The sequence below is a fragment of the Amphiura filiformis genome, chromosome 14, assembly GCF_039555335.1.
Source record: "Amphiura filiformis chromosome 14, Afil_fr2py, whole genome shotgun sequence".
Taxonomy (NCBI): domain Eukaryota; kingdom Metazoa; phylum Echinodermata; class Ophiuroidea; order Amphilepidida; family Amphiuridae; genus Amphiura; species Amphiura filiformis.
This window is the reverse complement of record NC_092641.1, coordinates 50,828,212-50,842,368: the sequence shown is the minus strand read 5'-3', so window position 1 is coordinate 50,842,368 and position 14,157 is coordinate 50,828,212. Positions and strand designations below refer to the sequence as shown.

The following is a 14,157-nucleotide window of genomic DNA, read 5'->3' as shown; positions in this document are numbered from 1 at the left end:
TACCTAGCCTCACTCGAACTCTCAAACCAGCCAAATTTGTCATAGCTTTGAATTGCTGGTAGAAAAAACTGTGATTTTAGTGTCAACCTATCTATATATAAAGCAGGTCGTGTATAAAGGGAACCGGTCGCCATACTCAGTTCTGGATGTATACATAAAGAGCTAAAATCGCCAAATTGGAATACTAGTATAACTAACGGGATGCCCATGCTCCGCGCGGGCCCCCGCTAACTGAGTAATTGTGAATCACTATCACGGGAAGAATCACTGAACATTTGACATATGAAGACCTGAGCGCAAGAAGGCCGTAAGTCCATTTGGCCCCTCAACACGTATACACTAAAGTTACGTATAGTTTCTTAGGTGTTATAATGTTTAATGCATGTTCCAGGGTGAAAACATCATGAAAGGTCGTGAAAGATTTGTTTTGGCCCCTGAACATGTATAAAACATTACCAAACTATACGAAATTATACGCAACTTTAGTGTATACATGTTGAGGGGCCAAGTGGACTTCGGTATGGTATCAATCGCCATACTATGCATATGAAGAGTGTGATGTGCCTTGAATAGTTTAATTTGATGATTTATCTTTGTTTACAAAGTTACATGAGTGATGACATTTTGGGGGAATTCCCCTCTCAAATTGAGCAAAACAAGTTGAATCATATCTAATTTGGAATATTTGGAAACCCCCTGAGGGTTTAGTAAAGTGAAGATGACATCACGGGATTCCCCTCAGGAAATGATGTCATGTGAAAGGTTAATGTTATAATTAAGGCTTGGGAATTTCCAAGATCACATTTGGCTATTAATATTTGGGATTTCCCACTGCTTGATATATAAGAAAATGTAAACACAATTGTTCACAGTTTGTAGTGTTGATCTGGGCTGGCTAGCTAGCTAATATGCTTACAGTCCAATTCCTTCAAAGAAAGGAAAGTGCGAACCAGAATTAATTTAAGTAGTCAATGCACTACTATCTGCCAGTGTTGTCGGAGAAGATCTAGAATACGTCAAAGAACGTACTTCTTCCAAGAAAGGAATATATATTCTTCGACTCGCTGAAGTCTGGTTCATGCATAAATTATCCAAATATGATGATCTATGGTTTTTGATACAACACAGCTGTCAAAATAAGTGGGGACAACTACAACGCAGTCCTGCTTCCTGAAGATATTGTGTGTGAAAGGGGGAAATAGCACTAAGTTTGGAGAAAGCAGCACAAGGAGTTAATTTTGGAGAAAGCAGTGCAAGGAGTTAAGTTTGAAGAAAGCAGCGCAAGGAGTTAGGCGTTTGGAGAATGGCGCAAGGAGATAAGAGTTTTGTGTGAGCATTTTATTCGCAAGGATTTATCAATGCAAGTGCACAAAGGACTTCGCTGATTTTCGCAGGACAAGTGAATAAGGATATACATCAGCCGTCCAGAACATTGCAAGAACTCTTTATGATCACCAAGAAGAAGAATGCTGGCTAAGTACTAAATAGATAAAGAGTGATTATATTTGATTATTGTGTATGTGCATTTGTTGTCATATATTGTACCAATCATAACGTGCTTTCAATTAAAGACTTAGATTTTGTAAGCTTAATCAAACAGTGTATTTGTGTTGTGCATTCGTGTGAGTTCGGGTAAAAGGTGATTTTGGCCTTGAGTCAAGTACGACTCGTAACAAAATTGGGGGCTCGTCCGGGATATACACTGTAAAAATGTTGACATTATTATACTGAGTCTTGAAAGTGAAAGTACAGTATGGCAGAGTTCAAAGCAGAAGAGTTTCTTGAAACTATAGATTGGGAGAAGTTTGATGAGTTGAAGAAGCCTGATTTATTAGCATTTGCCAAACATTATGACTTGAAAGTAAAGCAGGCTACAAGAAAGCAGGCAATCAAAAATGCCTTGATGTTTTGGTCGGGAGGACATTTTTGATGAATCCTTGTTGGGAGAGAAAATAGAGGTCGAAACTGAAATCGGTGGGAACTCTGCAGTTAAATTGAAAGAGTTGGAAATTCAATTAGAACTGAGGAAAATAGAAATGGACCAAAAAGAAAAACTGGAAATTATCAAGTTAGAGAATGAAAAACAAGAAAGACAAGAAAGACTAGACATGGAAAACAAGAAATTAGAAATGGAAGACAAAGCACGCCACGAAAAGATGGCGCTTGAACACCAAAAATTGGAAATGCAAGAAAAGGAAAAGCAAACAAAATTGCAAATGGAAACACATTTGAAAGAAAAAGAAATTGAGGAAAAGTACAAGTTTGAACAAGAGAAGTTGGCAAAGCTAGGTGACAAATACTCATCAAGTTTCTCCTCAAAGTCAGGGTTTCATGTTACAAAGTATGTGAAGCTTGTGCCTAAATTCAAAGAAAAAGAAGTTGACGAGTATTTTCAACATTTTGAAAAGGTAGCTACAAATTTGAAATGGCCTAAAGAACATTGGACCCTACTTTTGCAAAGTAGTTTTGTGGGGAAGGCCAGGGAGACTTACTCAGCTCTACCAATAGAGAAGTGTAATAATTATCAAGAAGTCAAACAAGCAGTCCTTAAGGCCTATGAAGTTACGTAATACTCGGATTAACTACCATAGCAATAGGTGAATCATGCTGATTACTTGCACCTGTAAGATTAGTATCTTTGAAAAGACCAGTATTGTATTCAATCTATATGTTCAAAATTGTTTTCACCTATTGCTATGGTAATTAATCCGATAAATTACGTAACTTCAACAGCGTATGTCCGACGTGTTATGTCCGATAAGCCTATTACCGGTCATAAATCACTCCTTTCTACATGAGCACCATCAGAAAATGTAACCCAATTTTAATTTTTTTTCACTGAAAATTCACTTCCAATAAACGCCCCTCTTTAGAAAAAATTACAGACAATGCGGTAGGTATGTCATGTAAGAAAAATGCAAATTCAAAAGTTCCAAAATTCAGACCAATTTTGTATTTATGTAGGTTCTATTATAATTTTTTTTTTGTTATTATTATTAGTAGTATTATTTTAGTTTGACAAAGTAGTCCCGTTTTACAGTAGACTTAGCGGAGGTCCCAAATTTACAAAAAGTCGGCTTCAATAAAATTGCGACCTCCCCTATTTCGGCAGCAAAGATTTTATAACCCCCACCCCACCGTTTGCACCCCCCCCCCTCCAAACAGGCATCAGTCATTTTGAATAAAATAAACACACTATCTGTAGTCATGTTGTGTTGTGACTCCCTACATTTTGGTCATCAAAATTTTTTATGACACCCCCTATTTTTCTTTCCGTATTTGGGACTCCCTAATCATCTTATAAAATCCAATTGCATGCCTTTCTGTAAGCATGCTTATGGCTTAATAAATTTCATCTCCATTTACATCCAGGGCCATAATGCCCCCCACTGAACCCTCTGGAGGATTTACATTTGCTACACCCCCCCCCCCCCACCCCCACCCTAGAAACTCGTGTAGGTCATCCCAATAAGGATGGTCAATTGCTCCTGCGCCTGAACTTTTCACCCGATCACGGAGGGTGCGATGGAGAGTTTTCAGTGCCTTTATTTTTGCATGTATCTGCTTCCCCGACCGTATTGGGAATCCCCCCTTGTCATGTAATAGCGTGGCTATCTCCTCCCAAAGCTTTTTTTATCCCAGAAATACTGTCCGTGTCTCTCCAAATTTTGAGGATAGCCAATGTTTCCTTGTCATTGTAACTTTAGGCTCTCGGTGGCCCCCCAGGACGACCTCCGAATTAATTCAAACTTGGCACATGTTATTTTTGTGACAATAGGAACATTTTAAGACTAGGGACAGATGAATCCATTGACATGAGGGGCATCTGATGCACCCTACCCCCCCTGCTCGTGATCGCCGTCGGTAGACGGAATGCGTTGTTGAAAAAAAAACAGGAAAAGGGGGAGAATTGTAAATAAAATGATGAATGTTGTGAATTACACATAAAAATAATGTGTTTTTATGTTAGTACCGCCTATTACCCTTTCTTTTTTTCTTCTTTTTTTTGCTCTTCACTTGCAAAAAAAAATTGGGTCAACAAATCACAACTTCCGTCGGTAAAAAATATTTCCGTCGGTACATTTACAAGTTGTGCCCCCTCGGTTCCAAAATCCTGGCTACGCCACTGACTATTACCGACGTAATTTAAGTCCGGTAATGAGTGATTTAAGTCCGACTGTGTGAACACGACTTTAGTATTTAATGACATTGTACAATACATGCCTACTGCGGATGCGGTGGCATAGTATAATTCTCCACTGACGTATAGAACATCAATAACAAACTTTAGTACTTCTCGGACATAAAGATTATAAGAGATTATACACCATGATGTTGGATTCATACTTGCATCTACCAGCATCTACTGCGACGTCGCCCGAAGCTAGCCTTTCGAATATGCTTCTCGTGTGGCGTGTGTAGATAAACGAATTAGGTATGAAACATGCACGTAAGGTTAACATTGTCACACGTCTGCACATGTCCGTAGGTGCTAGGCCACGTATAAACTTTCATTTAACATTCTAACCAAGCACATGCAGTATGCACCTCAAATCTAACCTTCTACCTCTCTTCAGGCAAACATAGTCCAAGAGTTCCTTAAACGTACTATAGATACTATAGCAGGGCTATGACACTCTATTCACGTGGTTTCTTTTCCAACGCTAAAAGATTACGAATTTTGGTGGTTTGTAAATGAAAAGTGTCCGCACTATCGATTGATTACGTAACTGTTATGAATAATTTATTAGTTTTTCAATGCAATCGCCTCGACCCATTAATACATATTATCTGTATTTATCAAAGTACTTGGAATAGCAATCTGGTGAGTTCACTGAACTACGCCCAAATACTGATGGAGTTTTAATGGCGCTAATCCTCTCCATACACAGATGAACAAATACAATAGGAGAAGGTCAACACATATGACCTCCTATATGACATGTTATATGAGATGTACAACAACCTGAATATCATAAAGATCAGTGTTCGTTTGTGCATATGAACTGCATATTTACAATACTAAATATTACTCGTTATATATTATGTCAAATATTGGTATTATGACAACACGGTATATACATTGTATATAAAACGACTAATAGATCCTACTATCATGGCGTCAGGTCATTGGTTCATCATATCCCGTATGTTTCTTAAAATTCATTCACATTTGAGACAAATTTCTGTGCCCATTTTATAGGCGTACAGGTGGATCCGGTTTTTTTTGTCATTTTCATTTCTTTTTGATGAAAGAATTAAGGTTTTCCACTGCACGGAGGCCGCTATGTGATACTAATTTAATGCTATTTGTAAATGAATGCGGATTCCCGGTTGTTGTTTTTCCACAGTGTGACAACTGTCCACCCATCCAGACAACATCATCACATAATAAAACGTCTGTATTTGTACGATGAGTAAATATTAAACTGAACTTTGCCTTGGAACATTGTGTAAGACGGTGTAAGATTTTGTGGGCGCCCTCAACATTATTATCCTCTTTGTATCCGTAAATGACATGGCATAGACTGTGTGAATTCTATGAAAAGACTACTTATACATGGGGTCATATCCATGGACACAAGAAACGATAATTGACAACACGATACGCGACTGTATTTAGGGGCTAACCACTAATAATTAATAATGCCGGGTAGGGCCTACTCCTGGGCGACTCGTGTGGGCAAAGACGCTTAGGACGGTGACCAAATGAGTCTCAAATTTCACCGGGGAGGGGGAGGGCACTCAAGTATGATAATGTAGGCCTATACGCATGTGTGGCCAACTTTTTAAACACCCCCTAAAACGAGTTTTACCCTACCAGCAAATTTAGGATCAATAGGCCTAAGCTAACTTAATACACTAAAGGAAGTTTTGGATGAGAAAACGGACATTTTGATGAGAAACGGCCAAAATGGTGAGAATTTAAATTTTCTCATTCTTTTGGATGAGAAACTTCAGGTGTGTGTGTCAATCATTATTGTCTTATTAAAATCCGGGACTTTGGTTGACCTTTGCTAGACTCCAGCACATGTTAATGACGCAAAGACAGTTGTGGTAACACCATGGTCGCAGACCTGCTAAAAAGCTCAAAAACAGATAGTAATGAAACCAGTTTTTATTTTCCTTGCTCTAGCGAGTTCACAGAGAAGGTGTTTCTAGTACAATGCAGCGTCGGACTCTAGCTGAGAGCGTAGCCTGAGTCCAAACGGACTCCAAGAAGGGCTCTCCATACACAAATGAACAAACACAAAGGAAAGTAGTCTCCTCCGTGACCAGCTTGATTTCGATGGAGCGAAACCAAATTGGCTGCAGAGGAGGCGGGTAATTTTGCCATGCAAATGAGGTGAGTGCCCTCTCAAGAATAACTGGTCGAATCCAACGAAAAGTGTACACGGCATGTTCAGGGCCATAACTTAAAAGTATTAATCAATTCTCATTCGTTTTTGTATTTTGTTTATTCGCCTTGATCATACGCTTCGCGCCATATATAATAAGACCCCCTTCTGTGAAAAACTTAGACACAGAGACCCCAAAACATGCTATTTTTAGCCATTTTTTCAAAATATTTCTTAAAGTATTTTTAAAAACATCTAAATCAGTTATGAAAAGAAGTCATTGGATTGAATCTAAATTGATTTCCTGAAAGGTGTGTATTCAAAGATTGCCTGTTCAATTTTTCACATATTTGTACATAATTATGAATTTTTTGTGATAATTTTTTGAGTGGTATTTTTTTACATTACCTACGAATACAATTTTTCATAGCACTAGATATATCTTTAACAAATGGAAATCACTAATAAATGCGCAATTGATACAAGCTTTGATATGTCCAATACTGAAATGCATTGCATTCGGACATCTTTATTATTGTGTTTAGCTGCCAGAAATTCTAAATGGCACAAAGGTAGGTTTGGTAAAAAATATGCATTACCTCCGAATACATGTTAAAAGCTGTGTCATTTCCACAAAGTGAGAGAATAGTAAACAATAGTTAAGCAATAGGTGCAGAGTAATACACTCTTTATTTCTACCAAGTTTCAATAGCCTGCGTTTAAATATTTCTGAGATGTCAACAATAAAAGCAAGTATTCGTAGGTAAATTTCGGTAACCGAATGTTACCTACGAATGCAATTTGACATCATGACAGTATTGTGAAACACCGCCATTCATGCCAATGCCCATATTGGTACATAACGAAGGCCTGTATGTTTGCTATCAAATCATATGTCAATGAAAGTTGCGAATTCACATACATGCACATCATGCAAAAGTGAATACGGCTTAATTGTTGAAAAATATGTACTGAAATAGACGACGGTCTGCTCATTTGAAAGAAAAATCAGATTCAAAGAAGATTAGAAGGGATAAATACTTGGATTTGTCAACTGTCATGTGTGCTTCATTTTAAATGTTTACCGACCTTCTGGTTTCTGAGTAATTTGTGTCCAAATGGATTTATTCGAAGGTAACTTTTGACGTTTTCGCTAAGGTTACCTACGAATACCATGGAAAAAACGACTGTTCTCATTGTCTCAGGATCTAGACAACACAGTGATGGACCCTGGTATAAAGCTAATTGTAGTTGCCCTCAAACGAAAGGCCACAAGACGTAACTGACTCCAAGATGGACTTCACAAGTCTGCAATAACGGTTTTAAGCGATTTGTGTGCAATTAAGCAAATTAAAGTCACTTTAGTGCCTTTGTTTCTTACTTCAATCCTCTTTCAACCGCTGTGACCGACATTTTAATACATGATAGGGTCTAAAGTATCAATAAACGCACATAAAGAAAATAATACATTCAAAGTGCTTTATAAAATGAAGTTTTGATTGCGATATCCACCAAAAGTCTAATTCTTACCTACAAATACTGAAATGTTACTTACGAATACAGCATAATACATGACATGTGTAATGAAGTGTCCCTACCAATGGAAATTAATTGTCAAAAACTCTAAGCGGTACCACAGGACACTATTATTACCCATATACGGATTCATTCAACAATTAGTTATTATGTAAAATTGCTGATTAACTACTTGTATATCAAAATGAAGTGGTCAAAATCTTGCTAAAAGCATCACATTTTTTTTGATCTAAGGTAATAGCATTTATTCATTTGGACGTACCATCTGAAAGAGATCTAAAAACTACCATTTTATTAATTCATTACCATAATAGCAAAATTTAAACCTCTAAACTCAATATAGATATTGTTAAATCGCTCATGTTACCTACGAATACCCGGGTTTCTTCACCTTTTCATTGTATAAAGCGTTAGGTGTATGCGTATAATTCCTAATATTCTTGAAAACATATATCCTACTCGTTCTTATACAATGTGTAAATTGATTCATACTCATTTGATAAATAAAATACAGAAACTGACCTAAACTTCATTTTCAAAAATAAACTAGCATAAATTGACTAAGATCATATTGATCGCGTTATAAAAATAAAAACAAATATTTTCTGGTTGAGCTAGCATTTTCCTGACACCCTGTGGTCTACATTACACGAAAAAAGCGTTAATGGGAATATTCCATTTGTTTTAGGTTGATTAGTATTGCGATAGTGAAAGCATCCTAGTGGTATTCGTAGGTAACATTGGGTTTTGATATCACATTTACTATCACACGTCCTGGATTTATTTTTCAAGATTAGTAATGGCACTTTTGGTTCCTATAAGGCCAATATGTCATCAATCAATGGGCAAAAGGAAAAAATTGTGGAGACATTTTTATTTCGGACTTTTATTTTTGGCCCGTGGACACTTTTGGTTGGATTCGACCAACTACTCTCTGACTATAGTTACAATAGTACATTACATTTTAAGTCGCTGGTAACCAGTATTTCAAAAAAGGGTGTAGTGTAGCTTTGAATTGATGTGATGGGATTCAATAATTTTATTCTATATCTATGTTGACCGGCAGATCGCTCTACCATGTCTACGGTTTCACGATTTTTAAATTACTATATGACCCTAGAAGGCATTGAGACAAACAGTATGCATGTGAAATGTTCCAAAGGTTAATGATCGAAAATGAAAAGAACATATTAACGTTTATCATGTTTGTCTCCGTATGCACATGCGCGTATATTTTACAGCAGTGGCCGAGATGAGCAAGTATTTCTAAAAGGCTGCTAGAATAAGAAAAATTTTAATGCTAATTTATAGCACATGCTGAGGAAGCCTGATTAACTTTTTAAAATAGCCGAATGAGAGGGTTTTCAATGAAATATTTTTTCTGTAAAAATATGTATAAAAGAATAGTTGAATATTAACTGATTATAACGATTCGTGATACCCAAGCGTGCTACAGTTTATATGTGTCTATCATCATAAAAAAATTTAGTAAGACAATAACATACACATTAGAAATAAAGCAATATTAAAATGGAATCAATCAATTAAAGACAAATTGTAACATTTGCTGAGGAAGATCAATATCTTTTCAAAGTTCTGTTTTTACACGACCCTGCAAAAATCAAAACTATATCTTCAATACAAAAGGTCAAAATTTTCAATTGATCATCGGCTTTTCATCCCACCTACATACACTTTAAGTATAAATCATCAGATTTATAAAGTTTACTTCGAGTACTGTTAAATATCAAACATATCAATTTATAATAATTTGCCATAAAATGTGTATTACATTGCGAATTTCAAAATAATGGAAATTGTTTGATATCAGAAGGACATTCTTCGTATTCAGAATGCAATTCCCCATCCCTTAAAGCACAGCGCATATCTAATTACAATGCAACTAATTGTTACAACTGTTGAGTAAAAAGGGAACAGAGCAATAAAATGAGTGAATTAATCATATTATCATCATTATCATCTTAAACGCTGGCGAATTTATCTAATAATTGGATTACCTACCATAGCAATAGGTGAAAACAATTTTTGAATATACCGCGCTGAACAGGTACGTTCACCAGTACCTCTGCATCGAACCATATTATGCTGATCACTCGTACCTGTAAGATAAGTATCTTTGAAAAGACCGGTATTGTATTCAATCTATGATTGCAGACATACACAGGTGATGAGTGCAACCTGCTTGTAGTGCAGCGCGATATATTCAAAATTGTTTTCACCTATTGCTATGGTAGTTAATCCGATTTATTTTATAACTTCGCCAGCGTATTATCAAAACTATCATCATGCAGATTTTACTTACCGCCATCGTGTAGTAACCCAAATCAGTTTCCTGGTAAAAGTTCGTAACGGTTGCTCACCAAATTAATACTGCGTAATGAAATGAAGCTTTCAAGAATTTCTACAGTTTATATAAGAAACAAAACTTTCCAAATAATGATTAGGCGTATTATGCCAACGGTGACACGTTCCACCTCTTTTTTTTAACACAAAAGACCCATAGAGGGCGCCGTAGTGATCAGTTTCAACCAATAGCGTTTTAATTTACATTGTCATAGTAATTACGCCTTTGTTAAAGTCACCGATGAAAATATAATCATCACCTATAATAATAAAACACATGTCTACGTTTAATTTTGCATGATTGATATAATTCGATCGCGTGTTGTTTAGATAGTATGATCAATAATATGAAAAATTATTGTAAACCGTAAACCGATAATTTAGACTTACTGGCGCTTTGTGTACCCGGGCGTAAGCCATGTGCTATTAGCATCTGACGACCAGATATTGAACAAAGTAAAAAAGTTTCTTTCGTGAAACTGTTTTCTCTATGAAATCAGTAATCTAAAGCTTCCTTCAAATGTTTGGCTTCCCTATTTGTCTATTGGTAGCTATTGATGACCTTGGGTATGAACACATAAAGTTCGTTCAAGATTATAATCAAAATATTAACTTCAAAAGGAATCGCAGATCCATTCTTTGCGCGTATTTTATGATATATACCCCAGTACCTAGACCGACCATCACAAATGACCAGGGGGAGTCGTTGGTATATACAGTAAAATTCTATGATTTTCATTTAAGTTTGCTCTTGTAAAATTATTGCACGAGATACCAACTTTTTCAATTTTGCCTATAATTTGTACATAGCCAGAATATCCGAATTTTGAGAGGACAAATCCACATTCTATGGGGAATGTTTGTACTTATTTTGGTCTCACTAGATAGAGCAGACCTATCATAGCTACACATTGGAACCAAAAAGAAGTAGTTCGTGTTACAAATAGGCTTAGTACAACGAGAGTTCAGGACCTACCGTGTTAAACAAACAAACAAACAAACAATCATTTTTTTTCCTAAATATCTAACATCGATTGCTATTTGATTTTTTTTTTTGGTCTTGGAAGAATAGGCTCGCAGAGTCGGTTGTTATAATTATAAATTCCGGCAAAAATATTTACGCGTAAACAAACAAACAAACAAACAAAAACACACCTTGAATTCGTTTCCCGAAATTGGTATGTGCTTAAAAATAGGCTTATTCTTAGAAATATTGTTTAATTTGTTTACATTATCAATATTAATGTAGAAAATGCAAACGAACGTTTTTATCTTATGATTGTTTTGTAAATGGATTATTCTTCGGTAAGGTGCCTATTTGCAATCCCTCCACTTTCAGGAGTCATAACTTTTTTAGCAGTTGTTTAGTATTGACGTTCCTTTTATATCTTAAAACATCAAAATATTGAAAGAAGCTCTTATTTTCGAGAAAATTGCTTGTACTGGGTGTCACAACCCCCAAAACCCCATGTCCCGATTGGGGGGTCATCAAAACTTTTGATGCGGATATATTTTAGTGGATAACTTCAGCATCGTAAAAAATATCGGGAATTACAAATTATTTATTGTATATTGTAGAAAAAGTTATTGTAACACATCTTTCATAGCAAGGAGTAAAAATAATTTCACCCTTTATGTCTAAAATGTCCTATACCGTCACGAAAATTTTGAAACGCCTGGAGAAAAAAAGACTAATTTTGTAAGGTCATATATTTGACCCCGAGAGCATGAATCAATCTGCAGTTAATTCATTAGACATTTTGCCCTCATGTTGGCGCAATAATTTCATCAAAACTATAATCATTTCTTCACTCATACAGATGGGTACCTTTATTAATCGTCATCTCCGAACGCTTCTGATCACTGAAATGTTCGCATTATTTATTTTACTTTTTCCAATACATGTATTACAACAGTTGTACGTTTATTTCTATTCACCTCCTTTATTGACCATGTGTATGTTATAGTTTTACCTATAGGGTCGTAAGTTTGTTCATTTTGTAATATACCATCACGTCATATGAGTTTACTATGAGAGAATCATTTCCATCACGTGACAGAGATGATACAGCAGCATTTCCATTCATTGATATCATCTCCGCCACTCTACAGATAATGCCCTGCCTCGACCTTAAAACTGGTCAAATGGAAATGTAATGATATGTTGCATATATAGTCTTGGTTATACTCATTTCCTCTGTAGGTAAAAAACAAATGTTCAATGTGCGACACATATTTGGTATCAGTTGAACTTATATGCAATTGTGACGGAGATGACGACGGTGACGGAGATGACAGTGCAGAAAAAGCCAAAAAAATGCATCAAGTTGCTAATGAAAACTTTTTACTACACTGGAGACATAATTTCTTTCTTAATCTGTAAAAAAAAGTTTCCAGAAAAATAATTTTGAAATTTTTATTTTTCAAATCTTCAAATAGGCACCTTACCGAACAATGACCCAAACATCAAATTTGATGTTTGATGTCGGGAAATTCCGAGGAACTACCGGAATTCGGTTCCCTAGGAAAGTGGATCAGATTAGCATATCTTATACTCCGATGTGAAGGTCGAAATGTTGCAGCGAGTAAAAATTCACTTAAGATGTTTATGGGATCCAAGCATCTAGTGAATTAAGTATCAAAATGGACAAAAAACAAATTCAAAATTAAGCACCTTTTTGTGTTTCCGCATGCTAAATCGGTAATATGTACACCTTTTGACGTACAAATTAGAGTATAAACACGTAGATGACTGTACATGATCTAATCATCTCGGCTGGAAGATGGTGAAGAAGATGTATACTATACATCACGCTATACGTTATACGACAATTTGACGTACAATTCACGCATACGATGCATGGTTTATTGGAGTTAGATCGTCATACACATTATTGTCGTGGTATTATACAGCCTGTCTCAAAAAAAATTGTGCAAATGAAAAGCGCCCTCTCTGGCAATTAGAAAATACCGTTGTGACATGATAATTACATCAACGTCAAGGGCGTAGTCTTAGCTCTCAACTGCAGAACAAACTTCCAAACGCACCTCTATGATCCGAATCTTTAGTCCACTGCACCAATCCAACACGCCGCTAATCCGAATATGGAATGCAATGCGCTTTTTCGAAACGCCACTAGTCCAAATCGGGAAAACACTGCTTATGTCCGACACTGCGCTAGTCCGAAACTGCCAATCACTGCGCTAGTCTGAAATTGGAAACCACTGCGCTGGTCTAAATCTAGAAAAAACAATTTCTTCAGTCCGACACTGAAGTTAGTCCGAATCTGGAAGACACTGCGCTTAAATCAATATTCGGACTAGCGCATTGTTTCCCAAATTCGGACTAGCGCAGTGTTTCAGACCGAAGCATTTTAAATTAATTGTCACTCAACTTGTTCCCTCGCACATTTACATTGCCTCCCAATGCCCAAATGCGGCTTACATGAAGGGACATAGGTGCATTCCCCCAGTCTTGAGTTCTCCCCTCCCCGGTTTACCTGTTAAAATGGATCATTTTGACACACATTTTGGCAAATTTTCTCGAATCCGTGGGGGATATATCCAGTTTTATACAGAGTTCATTATTCATCATCTTAAGTTATTTATACGTCCCGCCTGCCTGAAATTCCGAGTATAAATAACTATCGGCGGGCTAATACACGCATTGACGATAGTTACTTGCGCTGGAATGAAAAATCAATTTTCTTCCTTTTAGAAGAGTAGAAGAGAAGAGAAGATAGGAGAGTAAAGGAAGGAGGAATTGGCCGAGGCTCCTACTTCGATCGGTATAACGGTCACATTTTTTTCAAACTTATATCTTTTCAGTTTACTTTAAATGTTTGTTTGTTTTTTGGGTGGTTTTTTTTTGGGTTTTTTCAGTTTCTGATCATACTATAATAAAGTTTGCATCTCAACA

General features: G+C 36.4%; 1 long non-coding RNA gene across 1 annotated transcript in view; it reads right to left on the bottom strand.

The window, feature by feature from the left end:
- Positions 1-10,312, bottom strand: part of LOC140170268 (uncharacterized) — a 35,059-nt gene extending 24,747 nt beyond the window's left edge. Inside the window, exon 1 of the long non-coding RNA XR_011861512.1 lies at positions 10,198-10,312. This is a non-coding gene — a long non-coding RNA (uncharacterized lncRNA). The remainder of the gene's footprint in view (positions 1-10,197) is intronic.
- Between the last annotated feature and the right edge of the window lie 3,845 nt (positions 10,313-14,157).